The sequence below is a fragment of the Medicago sativa genome, chromosome 6, assembly GCF_051527215.1.
Source record: "Medicago sativa cultivar Bolivia chromosome 6, Bolivia_mono, whole genome shotgun sequence".
NCBI lineage: Eukaryota > Viridiplantae > Streptophyta > Magnoliopsida > Fabales > Fabaceae > Medicago > Medicago sativa.
Window position 1 is genome coordinate 26,596,569 of NC_140754.1, and position 20,646 is coordinate 26,617,214.

Below are 20,646 nucleotides of genomic sequence, written 5' to 3' on the forward strand. Positions count from 1 at the left end.
CATTTGTTTTATGTTTACAATAATCTAAGCTTTCTACTGTTGATGATTTGTTAATGAGGTCGTTGTGGGGGAGTTCAGCGAAGGTTTTTTCTTTCTAACCTTCGTTAGGAGGTTCAGGTGGTCTTATAACGGTGTGAGATAGTAATTGTGTTAAAGTCTGGTCCACTTCTACTTTTGCTCATGTTTTGGTGATTCGTGGACGGGTTCTTCAGACTGGTCAAGAATTTTTTTATAGCTAATGTTTATGCTCCATGTGATATGGCGGGGAAACAAATGTTTTGGGATCAGTTGTTGCATCTTGTTCAGACTAATTGTAACGCTAATATTTGTCCTTGTGGTGATTTCAACTCGATCAGATTGATTGAGGAAAGGAGGGGTTGTGGTTCTACTCTCCGTCAACATGACATGGTAATTTTTAATAAATTCATAGATGATGGATTGTTGGTAGACTTGCCGATTTGCGGGAGATTATTTACGTGGTATCGTGTAGACGGGCATTCGATGAGTAGGTTGGATAGGTATCTGTTGTCGGTAAATTGGTGTTCCACATGGCCAAATTTCTTTCAGGTGGCTAACCAACGGGGTCTCTCAGATCACGTCCCTTTGGTCTTGTCAGTAAATGTGGATAATTGGGGGCTAAGACCTCTTCGTATGTTTAAATGTTGGGCGGATTTTCCTGGATATGCTCAATTTTTTCGCGCAAAAATGGGGTTCTTTTAATATTGAAGGTTGGGGTGGTTTTTTCTGAAAGAAAAGCTAAAACTCATTAAAAGACATTTGAAAGATTGACATCAACAACATACGCAGAATATGGAAGGTAAATGCAATACGGTGAAAGAACGAATGTCATTCCTAGATTGATAAGTGCTCAAAAGTGATATATTTCATGTGTTAGTTTAGGCATTTTAGCGACTTGTTTTGCAAGATTATCCATGGAAAACTCCAATATTATGCAAATATGTCATTTATGCTTTTGGGCCTTATTCTACCCTTTTTGTGCAGGAAAATACAAGCAAGGAGCAAGAATTGCCAAAGTTCACAAGAAGTCGCTATTAGCGTGAATGTCGCTATTAGCGAAATCTCTCCAGAGAGTTACGCTATCAGCGTATCTGGGGCGAGGTCAGGAACTCACTTGAAGAAATTCGCTACTAGCGAATATTTCGCTAATAGCGAAATTGGTCCAGACAGTTACGCTATTAGCGTATCTGGAGCGAAGTCAGAAGATGGTTTTGAAGAATGTCGCTATTAGCGACAACTACGCTAATAGCGTAACAACTCCAGGGGACTACGCTATTAGCGTATTTGGGCGAAATCTCATGAAGAACAGGGCACAAGGACCAACGTGGCACAACCCCATTGGCCACCACTTAAGCCGACATGCATTCGCTAATAGCGAATATTTCGCTATTAGCGACATTTCGTTAACTCAGCCCATTTAAATAGATTTTTCACCTCCCGTTATAATTCACTGTTTTATTAGATATTTTATACATTTCTAGAGAGAGGTTAGAGCTATTTCTTAAGAGAGAAACACAAAGCAAGTGGTTTAGGAGTAAATTCAACCCTAGATTCATTGAGACATCAAGGATCTTGGCATGGAATCTTCATCTTTCCTTCATCCTTTGCATAGCTTACATAGACATGTGTAGCTATCATCTAATTTTGTAGTATTGAGGTAATCAAACAAGCTATTATGTAATCTTTAGATCTTTTAATATATGGTTCTAGCTTATTGATTCAATATTGTTGTTATTCTTGCTCTTAATGCTTTCAATGAGATTCAAGATGATTTGGACACGAACTCTTGAATCTAAAACTAGAATAACAATCTATCTTAAGTTATCACTCTTAACATGTTTGTTAATCTTTAATAATCGCTTTTAATCAAGAACTTAATGCTTTTGGACATTTAATCAGTTGGGAAATCATCGATTAAGTTATCCGATCGACTTTGTTATCTTTTAAATGTTTGGACACGAATGTTTAAACGATACTTTAGAAATAACGATATCACTTTGGACACGAAGGATATTGTAGAAATGATTGTGATAATATTGGTTATAAAGCTAGAATCTGTTAATCGATCGAGAGATTGCTGCTGTTATGCTTGGTTGATTTCTCTAACCGCAAGCGAAATAGTTTTATCTCTTCTCGTTTTGCTTTTATGTTGATTAGAAGTAGTTTTACAAACAAACAATTTATATCCAAACCCTTAATGTGAATTATTGTTAAAACGCTTATGATTAAAGCAACTCCCTGTGGAAACGATCCTATATTATACTCACGTGTATATAGTTTTTAGACATGTAAAAATCTTACATCAGAATGGAGCCGTTGCCGGGGAGTAGCGGAATTTTATCATAAGTATCGAAACAATTTTGTCATGTTAAGGAATTTTGCACAAAATTCTTTCTTGTATAAAACATACACATATAACATTTATTATCCTTTTTGTGCTAACCACTTGGTATAGTCTCTGTGAACTTTGTTTATGCGAGGTACCGTTGCTAAAGACCAACTTCAGTTTGATCCTGAGATAGAGAAAACAGCTCGTTTAAACTTAGCAAAGACAAGGGAAGCTAAGAGGTTAGCCAGGCTGGCTCAGCCGGAATCTTCTAGTTCTATTTCTACACCTTCTGGTTCGGTTCATACTTTATCTCCTAGCGGGTCTCTACACTTGTCTGCACCATCATCTCCGGAAAGGGAAACATTTGTAGCCATGGCTAAAGAAAATGAAGATGAGAATGCACTACCGTGTTGGGTTAGTCCAAGGAGGCTTGCTAGTCTTGGAAATCAAAATACTAAACAAGTTGAGTTGAAGTCGGGGTTAATCCATTTGATAACTCAAAACCCCTTCACCGGTCTTGATCATGAAGACCCATATAAACATCTCACCAATTTCTATGTTACAGCCGGTACACTTGGCATGAAAGAAGACGAGGAAGAGAATATGTTCACTAAATTGTTTCCTCATTCTTTGATTGGGAAAGCTAAGGAGTGGTACTTGGATCAACCGACTTCTTTGATGAAGAATTGGAATGAATTAGAGAAAGCTTTTCAAGAACGGTTCTTTCCGGAAGATAGGCATCTAGAAGCTAAGACATCTATTACAACTTTTGCTCAAGGTTCTAGTGAGACACTATGTGAGGCGTGGGAGCGTTACAAGTCTTTGCTAAGGAATTGTCCGAAGCATGGTTATGATAGCCAAATGTAAATCTATCTCTTTCGCCAAGGGCTTCAAGGTGAATCAAAGACTATGTTAGATGCAAGTTCAGGTGGATCTATAATGTTAAAAACTCCAGCGGAAGCTGTGAAGATCATCAACCAAATGACACTCAACACTCGCAAATCGTCTCACAACCGGAATCCTTCACAACGGAAAGCTGGTATTCTTGAATTGGATGCTAATGATGCGGTGTTGGCTCAAAACAAACTCCTCACTCAACAAATGGAGGCAATGCAAAAAAGAAATGAAAGCCATGCCCAAGCAAATCTTAGAATCTCTCTAAAAAGAAGGCGAAACTTCACAAGTAAACACTTGTGAGTTATGTACGGGTGATCATCCCACCGATTTTTGTCCAACACCTGGTTCTTTTGAAGAAGAGGTCAACTTTGTAGGAAACCAACAACAAAGGCCAAACCAACCACAAGGGCAACAAGCCGGTAGCTCAAGCCAAGGCCAAAATCCGGGTAATTTCAATCAACCAAGATATCCGGGTAACTATTTTCCAAGAGGGAACCCATATAACCAACCATGGAGAACACCATATAACTACCAATATCCACCATCAAACTTTTACCAACAACCATATAATCAATTCCAACAACCATTTAACAACCAATACCAATATCCACCACAAAATAACCCACAACAACCAAATCGTTCTCAAAGTACCGATGAAACCTTGAACCAATTCATGCAAATGTCTATGGCCAATCAAAAGAACACCGATGCGTCTATCAAAGGTCTTGAGACACAAGTCGGTCAATTGGCTCAACAAATGGCTCAAGGTAATCAACAAGGAGGACCATTCACCGCCAATACTCAACAAAATCCAAAAGAGCATTGTAAGTCTATTACAACAAGGAGTGGCAAGGTGATTAGTGAGGGGTTAGGTGATGTTATTGAGGGGAAAAAGAAGGTTGTTGATGATGTTGTAGAGGAGGATGATGTAGTGGACCAAGAGAAAGTTGTAGAGCGTGAAAAAGGAATAGAGTTAGAAAAGCCACAAGAAGTAGTTGAAGATGAGAAGATGGAGCAAAAGAAGAAAAATGTGGAGAAAGAGAAAGGAAAGAAGAAGGAAGTTGAGAAGAAAGTGGCGGCTCAACACTTACCTTACCCACATGCTCCATCAAAGAAAGACAAAGAGCGGCAATACTCAAGGTTTCTTGAACTCTTCAAGAAATTGCAAATTGATATCCCATTCTAGGAAGCCTTGGAGCAAATGCCGGCTTATGCAAAATTCATGAAAGACATCCTTTCCAAGAAGAGAAAAATCAATGATGAAGAGACCATCCAACTTGATTCCAATTGTAAAGCTATCATTCAAAGAAGGTTGCCTAAGAAAGAACAAGATCCGGGAAGAGTCACTCTACCGGTAGCAATAGGCACAACCAATGTAGGTAAAGCACTACTTGATCTTGGATCAAGCATTAATCTCATGCCTTTGTCCGTTGCCAAAAGAGTTGGTGACCTTTGTATCAAGCGGACTAGGATGACTTTGCAATTGGCCGATAAATCTTTTGCAACACCACTAGGAATGGCCAAAGATGTTCTTGTAAAAGTGGACAAATTTGTTTTTCCGGCGGACTTTGTGGTGATGGATGTAGAAGAAGATGAGGATACGCCTCTATTAATGGGAAGGAATTTCATGCAAACGGCTCGGATGATGATTGATCTTGATGATAATATCATGAAGGTTAAAGTAAATGATGAAGAGGTTACTTTCAACATCCGGGAAGCCTTGAAGCACTCTGTGTGTATTATTGCCTCTGTGTGTATTTTTGGTTGGGAATCGTATTTTGTAATTTTGCTAAAGGTTATTTTTAGTGCTTAGTAAGAGTATTATTTTACCAAGTTACTAGAGGGTGTAGTAATTATTTTATTTACCGGTAAGTGACCGTTAGTGTTATATTTTACCGTTAAGTGAGTAGTAACATTTTTGAGGTTAAAATAGAAATGGGTTAGGCCCATTAAGGTTTGTGAGATAAGCCCAATTAAGTGAACCTATATAAACTAATGTTAGTAGAGGAATAGGGTTCTTTCACCAACATTTTTCATTTGAGAAGAGAAGAGATAGAGGCTAGAGGGAAGAACAAGAACAAGGGTTAGAGGCAAGAAGGGATTCATCATCTAGGAGCTAAATTGAAGCTTGGGTTAGAGATTCTTGGTGCTAGAGGTAAGAGGGTTAGGTTTCAACCATAATTCCTAACTTTTCATTTCTACCCATTTTGTGAAATTTGATGAATTGAACCTAATTAATTGTAAATTCGTGCTCATGTTTTGATGCAATGTTTGAGTATGTAAATTGAATGTGAATTGAGTTGTTGATGATGAAATTACATGCTTAAATTGTGGTTATATGTATGCTATGCATTTTTGTCTAAAAATGATGATATGATGTGTTGTTGTGATGAATTATTTATGAATTCATGATGGTTAGTTGCTGTTGTTGTTGAGAGATGTTGTTGTTGATGATTAAAACCTTGGGTAATCATAATTGTGGAGTTTGCTATGAATTTGTGTTGTTTTTGAAGTTTTGATGAAAAATGGGTCAAATGATGATTTTTGTTAAGAGAATGTTTTGGGGCAAATTTTACATGGATTTGAGTGTCTTTTCATGTTTGGAAATGTTTAAACAAACTTTGGGATCAAATTTGGGCATTGGGGAGTCAAAATTGGGGTTTTGGGGTGAAAATGGCTCTTTTTCCCGAAACTACTGTCATAACTCGCAACCGTACTCTCAATGGCAAGTTGGATGCGAGCAGCAGGGGCTTCCTGAAAGCTACTCGCAGTTGCAAGTAAAGTTACTCGCAGTTGCAAGTTGCACAGGACAGCACCCCTCTGTTTCGCATTCTTGCGTCTTTTTCCCTCGTTTCTGTTTGAGAAATGATATTTTGACAACCACTTTTTGACAACTTTTGGACAACTTTCTCTCTCATACTCAAATGATGTTGTTATCCTCTCTCTTCCTTTTTCTCTCTCCATTGTTTTTGACCAATAAGAAGTGAGAAAAACAAGGTTGTCAACAAAGTTGTCATCAAATGGATGTCAAAATATCATTACTCTTTCTGTTTTGATTTAGTTTTTGGTGTAAACATGAAAGTTGTAGATAATTTTGTTAGCTTTCCAGAGGCTTTGGTTTGACTTGAAAATGATTTTTGGTTTTTGAGTTATGATGAAAATACTCCAAGGTGGTCTTGGTGAAATTTTACAAAAATTCCACATAACTACTCTTAAGTCGACCCAAACCTTATGGATTGGTTCCAAACTTCAAACTTATGTTTTATGAGTTCAATTAAGGTGTTTAGTAGTATTTAAACTATGATTTGAGGGATCTAACTTGTTTTGATTTGAAAATGGAAATTTTTGTGGAAAGTGATCAAGGGAGGTGAACTTTGTGATTTTTATGAATTCGTCATATTTGGCTGGTGAAATGCCAAGGTATCCTCTACTGCACTCATATGTGGCCTAGGGGTATGCTTAGTTGAGGCATTGTAACTTGTTTACTTGGTTTTGGCTTAAATGCAAAATTATTTTCAATGTTGTGATTTTTGGAGACGAACTTGGTAGAAAATGATTTTTGAGAGCCAATTGCTTATGAACCTTTTATGAATAGATTAATATGATTATGAGATAATGTATGAATGGTTGTTGAGTGATGAATATGATGTTTGTGATCATATGTTGTATTTGTTCCTCTATTTGGATTGTAAGGAATTATGTGGAAATGTGGCAACTATATGTTGATTTTTGTGGAGATGATTAATGATGTATGTATATGTCAAGTGGTGGTGAATTGTTGTCGATACATATATACTAATTGAATGGTGATGAACATGTTTATGTTATGTTATTTGTTGAACATGTTAAATGTTGATTGTTGGTGGTGTATATATGTGACAACTATATGTTGCTTGAATTATGGATGTTGTTGGTGATTGTGCATATGTTAAGTGGTGGTGAAGTTATGGTGAAGTTGAGGTGATTATTGTTTGTTTGAACATATGCATTGAGTCGAGTCATATGTTCATGCATTCATGACTGATGGTGGTGGATTTTATATCCACTTGAGGTGATTACGATGTTTTTGTTGCATCGAAGGTGACGAACTTGAGGTGATTTGGTACCACATGCATCTAGAAGAGTCTAGAGCATTATATGCATTTGAATAATTGATGAGTTGTGTCATAATTGAATATATGACTTGGTGAATTTGTGGATTGGTGAAATTTGGTGAATGTTGTGATTGTGTGGATTGGTGTATATGTACATTGGTGGATTTTTTTGATGGTTGTGAATAATTGAATTATGCTCTAATTGCATGTCTTATTTGTTTGTGCTTATACACTTGGTGAATCTATTTAATGATAATTAATTTGATAATAATGATGAAGTGAGAGTTGTATATGTATATGCATATGATGTGGTGATTTCCTTGATGATGATGATTACTTGCTTATGACTTTGAAATGATGAATTGTACTTTTGAATTAAATATGCTAAGTGGAGAATAAGGTGAGTAATCCTTCCATTGATTGATAATTGATGAATTTATGTCGATGATTTGTTTAGAAATTGGATATACTTGCTATGCCATGTTAATAATGTGATAGCTTGAAATGTAAGTGATGGGGGATAATAATCATGTGATGCTAGTGTTCTAGGAGGGATGGTTATGTATATGTGATACATGTATGATATACTTGTTGATACGAACTTGGAATGATGATATTGAATGATATAAGTGTTGTGAATACTTGTGAGTACATGTATGAATTGTTGTCCTTCGTTCTTGAATATATCTTTCATTTCCAATGTTCTTGTTTAATCTTATATGGATTATGATGATGTAATGCTAACCCTCAGTGGTTTACCACCTACCTTTCCGTATGGACGGGTAGATGGAGTGCAGGATGCTTAGACTTGTGTTGATGTTGCCGAGGAGCGGAGTTCCTCTTTTTATGTACAAGTGTCTAGATTAGGGCTCTGATCTAGGGTAGTTCTTGCACGTTGGATTTCTATTTGATTATGTAGTTTGGTGTCGAGACATTATTATGTTGAGATTTGCGATATTATTTTATCTGAGATTGGAGGATGTTATTTTTGTATCTTTATTCTGAGATTTTAAAGTTGTTATGGATTATATATGTGTTCGGCTGCTATGTGATGTAACTTGACAATTTAAACATGTATGTTGTTTTTGTTTTGATGACGTAGCATCTATTTCTAGAATATATTTGTATATTCGCGCGTTTTACCGCTTATTAGAAGTAGGGTGTTACAGCCTTTACTTGCCCCTTTGGTATTTTTGCTTATCGAAGAATGCCATTTGGCTTGTTTAATGCACTCGCAACTTTTCAAAGGTGTGTTCAAGCCATCTTTTCCGATTTAATTGGTAAGTGTATGGAGGTGTTCATGGATGATTTCTCGGTTTTTGGATCATCATTTGATTTGTGTTTAAAGAGCTTGGATACCGTGCTGAAGAGGTGTATTGAGACTAGCTTGGTGCTCAATTGGGAGAAATGTCATTTCATGGTTACCGAGGGTATTGTCCTTGGTCACATGATTTCTTCAAAGGGTATTGAGGTAGACCAAGCAAAGGTCGATGTCATTGGAAAGCTCCCACCACCGGTGAATGTCAAAGGTGTTCGTAGTTTTCTTGGCCATGCCGGGTTTTACTGGAGATTCTTCAAAAACTTTTCAAAGAGAGCAAAGCCAATGAGCAACTTGCTCAATAAAGACAAGTTAGGATGTTAGCATGATTGTTGGATGTGTGTTCATTACCCTTGCTTATTGTTATTATAGTATTTCATCTACTTTTAAAGAAGTGTGTTAGGTGTGGTTCATAGATAGTTATGTTTATGTTTTGAATTCTATGATGTATAATTTGTGTTTAGGACTTGTTTCACATTCATAGTTTGCATTTATAGTAGCGGAGGACTTCATGCTTGCCCGCGCAATCATATTTGAGTCACCACCTGAATTTTTTTTGTTTTGAATTGGTTGACACCGTGTTGAAAACCTTGTCCAAAGCCTTGTAAGTTTCCTTTTTGAATGATTTGTTTGAGGACAAACAAAAAAGCCAAGTTGGGGAGAGTTTGATAAGTGCTCAAAAGTGATATATTTCATGTGTTATTTTAGGCATTTTAGTGACTTGTTTTGCAAGATTATCCATGGAAAACTCCAATATTTTGCAAATATGTCATTTATGCTTTTGGGCCTTATTCTACCCTTTTTGTGCAGGAAAATACAAGTAAGGAGCAAGAATTGCCAAAGTTCACAAGAAGTCGCTATTAGCGTGAATGTCGCTATTAGCGAAATCTCTCCAAAGAGTTACGCTATCAGCGTATCTGGGGCGAGGTCAGGAGCTCACTTGAAGAAATTCGCTATTAGCGAATATTTCGCTAATAGCGAAATTGGTCCAGACAGTTACGCTATTAGCGTATCTGGAGCGAAGTCAGAAGATGGTTTTGAAGAATGTCGCTATTAGCGACAACTACGCTATTAGCGTAACAACTCCAGGGGACTACGCTATTAGCGTATTTGGGTGAAATCTCATGAAGAACATGGCACAAGGACCAACGTGGCACAACCCCATTGGCCACCACTTAAGCCGACATGCATTCGCTAATAGCGAATATTTCGCTATTAGCGACATTTCGTTAACTCAGCCCATTTAAATAGATTTTTCACCTCTCCTTATAATTCACTGTTTTATTAGATATTTTATACATTTCTAGAGAGAGGTTAGAGATATTTCTTAAGAGAGAAACACAAAGCAAGTGGTTTAGGAGTAGATTCAACCCTAGATTCATTGAGACATCAAGGATCTTGGCATGGAATCTTCATCTTTTCTTCATCCTTTGCATAGCTTACATAGAAATGTGTAGCAATCATCTACTTTTGTAGTATTGAGGTAATCAAACAAGCTATTATGTAATCTTTAGATCTTTTAATATATGGTTCTAGCTTATTGATTCAATATTGTTGTTATTCTTGCTCTTAATGCTTTCAATGAGATTCAAGATGATTTGGACACGAACTCTTGAATCTAAAACTAGAATAACAATCTATCTTAAGTTATCACTCTTGACATGTTTGCTAATCTTTGATAATCGCTTTTAATCAAGAACTTAATGCTTTCGGACATTTAATCAGTTGGGAAATCATCGATTAAGTTATCCGATCGACTTTGTTATCTTTTAAATGTTTGGACACGAATGTTTAAATGATACTTTAGAAATAACGATATCACTTTGGACACGAAGGATATTGTAGAAATGATTGTGATAATATTGGTTATAAAGCTAGAATCTGTTAATCGATCGAGAGATTGCTACTGTTATGCTTGGGGTATTTCTCTAACCGCAAGCGAAATAGTTCTATCTCTTCTCGTTTTGCTTTTGTGTTGATTAGAAGTAGTTTTACAAACAAACAATTTATATCCAAACCCTTAATGTGAATTATTGTGAAAACGCTTATGATTAAAGGAACTCCCTGTGGAAACGATTCTATATTATACTCACGTGTATATAGTTTTTAGACATGTAAAAATCTTACATCATAGACATAAAAGGGGAGACATCTGCTCTTTTGGAGTGGTCGAGCTTCATGAACTTTCCGAGTCCTTGCATTCTATGTCGCGTATTCAAACTAGTATGTATTGGCAGCAGGCGCGTTTGAAGTGGTTACAAGAAGGTGATGCAAACATGAAATTCTTTAATGGCATAATGTCTTCAAGGAAACGACATAATTCAGATGTTATAGGTTAACGGTGTTCAAATTGAGGGAGTGCAAAATGTCCATGAAGCCGTTTTTCAACATTTTTCTTTGCACTACAAAGTCACTGATTCGGATCGGCCAGGGGCGGAGGAGCTTCGGTTTCACCAGTTGTCTATGGTGGAGTCGGTCTCTCTTACTCTTCCGTTTACGTTGTAAGAAGCGAGTGGTTTGGGATTGTGATAGTTTCAAGAGTCCAGGACCGGATGGTATTAGCTTCGGCTTTCTTAAACAATTTTGGCCGGAATTGAAGGATGATTTTATGCATTTTGTGTCGGAATTTCATAATAACGGCAGGTTGACAAAGGGACTTAATGCAACATTTATTTCAATCATTCCAAAGGTTGATAGTCCTCAGCAGTTAAATGATTTCAGACCCATATCTTTAGTGGGGTGTAGGTATAAGGTGCTAGCAAAGATCCTTGCAAATAAACTCCGGGCAACTTTAGGAAGTGTGGTCTCAGACTCTCGGTCAACTTTTGTAAAGGGTAAACATATTTTGGATGGTACTTTGGTGGCGAATGAGGCGGTAGATGAGGCATGACGCCAACATAAGGATATGTTGCTCTTTAAAGTTGATTTCGAAAAGGCTTATGATTCCGTTGATTTGAATTATTTCGATAAGGTAATGCATAAAATGAACTTTCCGACTATATGGCAGAAGTGGATATCTGCTTACATCGGAATGGCTACAACTTCGGTTTTGGTGAACGGGTGTCCAACGGATGAATTTCCAATGGAGCGTGGACTACGTCAGGGTGACCCTTTTGTCTCTGTTTCTTTTTTTATTGGCGGTTGAAGGATTTAATGTTCTTATGGTGTCGTTAATAGAGGTGGGGCTGTTTCGTGGTTATTTTGTGGGAGATGGCGCCTCTACTGTGTGTCTGTCTCATCTCTAATTTGCTGATGATACTTTGATCATCGGCGAAAATAATTGGTCCAATGTGTGATCGATACAGGCGGTGTTGATGATTTTTGAACATGTGTCAGGCTTGAAGGTGAATTTTAATAAAAGTCTATTTATATTTCTATTTCTATTTCTATAAATTGGGTTTTGGATCGAACTAGAGAAGAAAGAGCAATCTTGACGCTGCGTCAATTAATTGTCATTTTCTATCTTTATATTGTTTCAGTAAAATCATAGGAGTATTGCTATTCATAGCGAGAGAGTTCATAGCGCAGAGCTCGCCAAATTGCTAGCTATCAACCAATCAAATCTATTCCTATGCGGAAATCACAGAAGGCAGTGGAGTCACAGTTTTCAAGTTTCACTTACAATCTCTTTGTGATCCCACTTGTGGTTAATTTATTCGCTGTATTAAGCATTTCCCTAATCTCATAGATAAACAATTCACTTCTTCTTTCTTGCTTTGGTTTTCTAGGTCATAGAGAAAATGGATGGTGATGTTCCTCCTCGAATTCACTTCTTCAATCGGAAGAACAATCGTGTACGCTTGCTTTTTACTATTACTATTGTTGTTCTTCATTTCCACGTTCTTTTCATTTTTGTTACTGCATGCATGGATTCTAAAAAGAAGAGTATTAGAAAAGAAGTTGGATTGACTTCTATGAATTTGTAGACACTAGAAAAGGGGTTGTGATCGCTATTCAACAAATGATCACAACCCCTATAAATAAATATCGAAAATTAAATCAACTCATCTCCCTCCTCTTCCTCTTTACTCAAACCTTATAATCTTCAAATTCCTTTAACACAATCAATGACCTTTTTACCAACCATATCTATCTAATCTATTTTTTTATACTATCTCTTATCTTACAACCTACCTCATGCTCAGATGATTCATCTGCGGTCTGTTCCAACCAGAACATAAAAGTCTACGTAAATAGTGTGGACCTTCCAACCCTAAATTCTACACTCCATTACTCTTACAACAAAACAAAATGCACCCTCTCTGTGTTGTTCATAGCGGAGTGAGACTGAAGTTTGTTTTGTTGTAGGAGTAGCGGAGTGTGGTGTTTAGGGTTGAAAGGCGCACACAATTTTCGTAGCCTTTTATGTTTTGCTTGGAACAACCCGAAATATTAATCAAACAAGCATTAGTTAGGTTGTAAGAACTGGGATAGTATAAAACAGATGAATAAGGTGTATGAAGAGACATCTTTAATTCACCTTATTTATTTATAGGGGTTGTGATCCTTAATCGAATAGCTACCCTTCTTTTTCAGAATTGACGAATTCATTTAACGAACAAACCTCTTTTTCGCATAATTTATAGAAATGATTCATTTGAAAAATTTAAAGAAGCCGATCCAGCTTCTTTTTCACATAATTTATAGAAATGATTCAATTGACCCAAATTCAGCTTCTTCGCTCATTCTTTCGATTTGTCGAAAACCCTTTCTTTCAAACACCCTGACACATTTTTCTGTGGTAAAAAATTATTGATTTTCATCTACACAAAGTCACACACATCTCTCTCTTTATCTGACTTGTGTGTAGAGTTTATGAGAGCTCTTTTTATCTTTTTTTTATTTTTGTCTTAAACCAACAATTATGCTGTAAATTAGCTTCTCTTTATATGCACAAACTTAAGATAAACCTTAAAATTTGAAATGAGTTGAAGAACATGTTGCTAGGTTTCTGTTTTGTTTTTTAACAAAAATATCGGAGCACTACAAATTTCTTGATATGTATACCAACCTTTTGAACAAACATACAGGATGTAGATTAATATGCTTTTTCACAACACCACTTGTGTAACGTTGTTGATATAGCTTCCATAATTGAAGGGCTTTTATATGGTTGTCAAAATATGACCTAGTTTTGTTTATGTTAAAATTTCATAGAAACTATTGTTTTCTAATTCTTTAATATAATTCTACGCCCTTTTATTTTCTTTATTTAGCCTCATGAATGTGTCCCATAATCTATCCTTTTTTTTAAGAGGTTAAAATGGAATATATTACCAACTAAAAAAAGTCTTTCCTAGCACAATGTGTAAATAGGGAAGACAAACAAAGTCGAAACAATATTTACAAAAGGAAACTGTACAAAAACAACAAAAAAGAAATAACTATCAGGTGAACAGACTAAGCCACCATCCATGGTAGTTAAAGGGAAGAGTAGCAAATTTCACCTTCAACCACCTAAAAGCGAGAGACGTAATCCTATCGACCACCTGACTTATTAAGCATATTTTGTCGTTAAAATGCCTGTTATTTCTTTCTTTTTAGATTTCCCAAACTGTCGCAAACCAAATGACCCAAGATATAGAGCAGTGCGTCTTCGCGATACCACCACTGACACTAAATTGATTAAAGTGATCTTGCACCTGAGCAGGAATGACCGCTGAGATGCCAAGCCACCTATAAATGAAATGCCAAACAGCCCCAAAAATATTACAATGTAGAAACAAGTGCTGGGAAGATTCGATCGAACCACACCCAGCTACACACATCCTAGAGTCACGATCAAGAACACCACGTCGATGCAAATTGTCCTTTGTAGGCAACCTGTCTCAGAACAAACGCCAAGCAAATAACACAACCTTTAACGTCACATCTTTATGCCACATTGAGGCAACAAGAATCGATGAAACTAATGGAGGATAAACTGATAGGAAATTATATGCACTCCGAACAGAGAATACATTAGATGAATCCAATGTCCACAGCCATCTGGCATCCCTATCAACCCGCGAATGAACATTATGAAGTAATAACATTAATTCTCCCACCTCCTCCTCCTCCCACGCAAACAGCCTGCACGTCCACCTCCACGTGTAACAACCCGATTTTCGTTAGATTTATTTTAATTGTTTTTATATGTGTTTATATGTGGTTATACGTGATTAATTGCCTCTGTGTGTATTTTGGTTGGGATTATTAGAATTCGGTGTTAGAAGGGTATTTTAGTCATTTTGGACTTAGGGGTATTTTAGTCATTGTGTGAGCAAGGGTAAATTAGTAATTCCTCTGTGATGATTATTTTTAGTGTTTCAAGTGGGAACCATTATTTTTACTAAGGTACTAGTGGGTTGTGGTAATTAGTTGTGAGCCGGTAAGTAATCGATAACTTTTTACCGTAATTGAGTAAGACTTTGTGATTTAGTTATTTAGAGGTCTTAGGTCCATCAAAACTTTTTAAGGGTTAAGCCCATTAGTGTGGACACTATTTAAGCTCTAGTCTGTGTAGAAAAATATGGTTCACATTCATTTTGCAAAAAATTGAGAGAGGTAGAGAGAGAAAGAGCAAGAGGAAGAAAGAAGAGGGTTAAAAGAGGAAGCTTGAAGAATCAAGGGTGATAGAGATTCTAGGAGCTAAATTGAAGCTTTTGCTAGGATAATTGTTTATTGAGGTAAGGTGGTTAGATTTCATTCATAATCTATTAGTTGTAATCCCTTCTCTAATTCTATGCAAAAGTGCTTATTTGAAATAAGTGATTATTGTGATTTTAATCGGTGAAATTTGTGCTTATGTTTTGATGCAAAGTTTGGATATATGAATTTGATGATAATAAAGTTGTTAGTGTTGAATTTTACATGTTTATGATGTATATACATGTATACTTGTGTTTTGCACAAAATTGATGAAGAATAATATTGTTGTTGATGGATTATTGATGATTTCATGTTCAATTGATGTTGTTGTTGTTATGAGATGTTGTTGTTGATGATTCATACCTTAATTGGGTGTTCATGAATACGAATTTGTAGTATGAATTGAGTTGGTGTTGAAGGTTTTTGTAAAAATGGGTTGATTTCATGAATTGTGTTGAAATGATATTTGATTTCATGTTTGATGTGTTTTTGAAAGCCCTTTGGAGTATATGAACTTCTAAACAACCTTTGGAAACGAATTTGGGTGTTGGGGGGTGGGTCAAAATTTGGGTTTTTGGGTGAAAAAAGGTTGGAACCCGAAAGAATTACTGCAGAACTGATGACTGTTCGCTTAAGCGAATGGTAAGCGAACAACTGCTGTAAGTTTTTGGAACTTGGTCGCTTAAGCGAACAGATGGTCGCTTAAGCAAATGAGCTCAGTTTCAGCATCTTTTGTTTTTCGTTCCGGGCATTCGGGGACCAATCTGGGCTTTCCAAAATGCTTCTTCCAACTTTTTTAACTACTGTTTATATTCTTAAACCTACTGGAACATCTCATAGATGGGATTGGACTTGATTTTGTGATTTTGAACTTAACTTTTGAAAAATGTCCAAGATCGTCGATTTTTCCAAAACTTGTTTTTCTCAAGGAAATGGAGTAGGGTTAAGGTTGTATACTAATTATATGATTTTTAAAAATGGTTGTGATTGGTTTCATTGAGTTTCAACTTGTTTTACTTTGAAAATGGAATTCTTTTGGAAAAGTGATAAAGAGAGACGAACTTTGTGATTTTTATGATTTTGTCATAGTTGGCCGGTGAACCGCACATGTATACTCAACTTCACTCATATGTGATATATGAGTATACATAGTTGAGGCATTATAGTTTGTTTACTTGGTTTTGGTTCAATTGTCTCAATTGTTAAAGTTGTAAAATGAGAGACGAACTTTGTCGAAAATAATCTTTGAGACCAAATACTTGGCAAATCTTTTGTGGATTGTTTGATATGATTATATAAAGATATGTGAATGATTGCTATAGGTGTTGAATAAGATGTTTATCATCATGTGAAGTAGTTTCTCCTTTACTTGGATTGTGAGAAATTGTATGGAGTTGTAGAACTATATGATATAGTAGATGTTGATTAATACATATATGTTGATTGATTATGCAATTGTTGGTGAATACATGTATGTTGATTGATTGTGCAATTGTTGGTGAATGCATATTTGTAAAATGACTGATGCAGATTAGGATATTTATATCCAATGGTGTAATTTGAATACTTTGTATTCAATGGTTTATGATATTTATATATATTTAATGGTGATGATGTGGTTAATTGTTTGTGTGAACATATGCATTGTTGTTGAGTCATACGTTCATGCATACATGACTGGTGGAGATTAGGATATTTATATCCAATGGTGTGATTTGAATACTTTGTGTTCAATGGATAGGATGTTATGTTGGCATCTTAAGGTGACGACTTTTGTTGGTGATGGTACCGCATGCATCTAGAAGAGTCTAGAACATTGCATGCATTTGAGTAATTGATGAATTGTGTCATAATTGAATATGTGACTTGGTGAATTTGTGCATTGGTGAAATTTGTTGAATGTTGTGATTTATGTGGATTGGTGTATATGTACATTGGTGGATTTTGTTGATGGTTATGAATAATTGAATTATGCTCTAATTGCATGTCTTACTTGCTTGTGCTTATACACATGGTGAATCTATTTGATGATAATTATTTTGGTAATAGTAATGAGGTAAGAATTGTGTGTGTGTGTGTGTGTGTGTGTGTGTGTGTGTGATGTGGTGATTTCTTTGATAATGATGATTGCTTGCTTATAACTTTGAAATAATGAATTGTACTTGTTGAGTTAAGTATGATAAATGAAGAATAAGGTGAGTAATCCTTTCATTGATTGATGTTGATAAATGATGAGCTTATGTCGATGACTTGATTAGAGATTGAATATGCTTGCTATGCTATGTTAGTATTGTGATAGCTTGATGTGTACGGAATGTGGGATAATAATCATGTGATGTTAGCATTCTAGGGATGGGTATGTATATAATTTATGCATGAATCCATGAATGCCTATGTTTGTTTATGTTGATTATGATTGATGTGAAGCTAACCCCAGTGGTCTGTGGTGGACCGTCTACCTGTTTGTATGAATGGGTAGACGGTGTGCAGGTTTAGTTTTGTTGCTTGCTCGGAGTGCTTGAGGATAGCGGGAGCTACCTCGTCTATCTGTTTTTCGATGTCTTAGATTAGACTCTGATCTAGGATGTCATTCGTTATTTTTATTTTTGATGTTGATTATGTTGTTGAGATTTTACCCATATGTCGGGATTTGGAGATTTTATGTATTGATGTGTTAGAGTTTATGACATGTATACTTGGAGATGTATGAATTATATCCGCTGCGTAGTTGGTTGAATATTTATGCATGTTATATTTTTGGAGAACTTTGGAGACGTAGCGTCTACTTCTTGAATAATTGTATTATTCGCGTGTTTTATCGCTTTAATAGAAATAGGGAGTTACAAGTTGGTATCAGAGCCATGATCAGTCTTGTCCAGACTAGAACTCGGTGAAATTTCCTGTTTGTATGCGACATGTACGAGAGTACAGTCGATACTTGTTGTGTTGTTTCGTTCTTTTAGGTGGGTTTGAGCGTAGTGGGGGAGTAGCAGGTTGCTCCTAGTGTGTGGTTTGGAAAGGGAGGTATCTTTGGCTGCATAGGCTCAGTTGGTTGTGGTTTGTGTTAAGGTTCCTGTTGATTTCGAGTTGAATCTAGTGTGTCTTCCGTTGAAGTATATGGATGTGATTTTTGGTATGGACTGGATGTTGTCTTTTGATGTTAACATTAATTGTTTGACCAAGAGTATAACATTCTCTAAGCTAGTAGCTGAGGTAGGTGGAAAGTTTTTGACCGCGGAGCAAGTGAAGAAATCTTTGGACGGTGAAGCTAGTGTGTTTATGATGTTTGCTTCATTGAAGGAAAGTAATGAGAAAGGAATTGAAGGTAAATCTGTTATGGCTATTGTGAATCAATTCAACCTTGAGTTGGAACAAATGGATGTAAAGACCGCTTTCTTACATGGTGACCTTGAAGAGACAATCTACATGGAGCATCCAGAAGGTTTTGTGGAGGACAAGTCTAAGGTGTGTCTTTTGAAGAAATCTTTGTATGGGTTGAAGCAAAGCCTTAGGCATGGTACCGTCGGTTTGATGAATTTCTTTTGAAGACCGATTTTGTGATAAACGAGTATGAGTCTTGTGTGTACATGTTAAAGAAGGATGAGAAAGTCATTATGTACCATCTTTTATATATGGATGATATCTTGATGGAAAGCTCTAGCAAGGATGACATTGTGAAGCTAAAAGAAAAATTAAATGGCGAATTTGAGATGAAAGATCTTGGTCCAGCAAAGAGAGTCCTTGGTGTTGATATCTTGAGGAATCGTGACAAAGGCGAACTTTTGTTATCTCAACTTAGTTATTTGAGGAAGGTGGTGGAGCGTTATAGAATGTCAAACTATAAAACCGTTAGCACTCCCTTGGGTCACCACACAAAGTTGTCCATAAAACAATGTCCTCAGTCCGAGGATGAGAAGGAAGTGATGGAAAGTACTCCCTATGCAAGTGGGGTTGGAAGCATAATGTATGGAATGGTTTGTAGTAGATCGGACTTAGCTTATGCGGTTAGCATTGTGAGTCGGTTTATGGAAAATCTGGGTATTGTGCATTGGCAAGCTTTGAAGTAGGTGTTGAGGTACTTGAATGGGTCTTTGAAGGGCGATTTGAAGTACACAAGAGCAGCTCATGAGAAAGACTCTTTAGATGCGGACTATGCGGGCAATGTGGACACAAGAAAATCTTTATCAGGTTTTGTGTTTACCCTTCATGGAACGGCTATTAGTTGGAAGGAAAATAAAAAATCCTTGGTGGTATTATCTACAACTCAAGCTGAGTACATTGCCCTTGTTAAAGAGGTGAAAGAGGCCATATGGTTGATAGGGATGATTGGTGAGTTAGCAATTACTCAAGAATGTGTGAAGATACAGTGTGAGCGCCAAAATGTCATTCACTTGGCAAGTCATCAAGTATATCATGAGAGGACAAAGCACATTGACATTCGCTTGCACTTTGTTAGAGACATGATTGAATCAAAAGAGATTGTGGTGGAAAAGGTTGCATCGGAAGAGAATCTGGAGGATGTGTTTACCAAGTCATTGCCTAGATCAAGGTTTTGCTTGGACTTGATCAAGTTTGTTGAAGAGTAATTCCCTTTTGGAGAGAGCAGCATGGTGGTTGATGGTTAAATTAACATCATCACCAATTTGAAGTCAGGGTGGAGAAATGTTGTTATTGCCTTCAATTGTGATTCTGAGAAAGTTTAGAATTGTGACACGATTTTGTAAGCGTGTCACAATTTTCTTGGCAGGAAGCATGTTTTTTTTTGGCATGCTTGGCACGTTTTCAGGATAAGGTTGGTCGTACGCATCAATCGTGACACGATTTTGCCTGTGCTTGACTGATATATAAGTGTTTCTGTTTAGTTTTTGAAGGAGAGGTTGAAGATAGAGAAACTTGGATTACAAAGGAGGTAACTTTAGGGTTGAGTGTCTTTGTAGTGAGGTTCTCTTGGGTTGGGAAACATTGTAAACACCCTGGGTAGTGAGATTTCACCATTGGAAGGATCAAAAAGCTTCCTTTTGTGTTTTCTCTTAGGATTCATTGTGAGTGTGGGTGACATGAAAATGGGTAGAAATTAGGATTTGTTCTTTGTGAGCTTGCAAGCTAATTTCTTGTAACCTATTTGTATCACTTTCATCTTAGTGGATTGGAGGGCTGCTCTCTCCCCCAGAGTAGGTCATATTGGACCGAACTGGGTTAGCATCTTGTGTGTGTTTGTTTTCTTTCTTGCTTTCTTATCTTGTTGCTTTGAGTATGCTTGTAGTGATGCTTTACACTTAGTTTTAGGACTGTTTTTTGTTGTTGTTGCTTGAAGACACTTTATCCATTGATTACCATTTCCTTTGCTAGCTCCACACGTC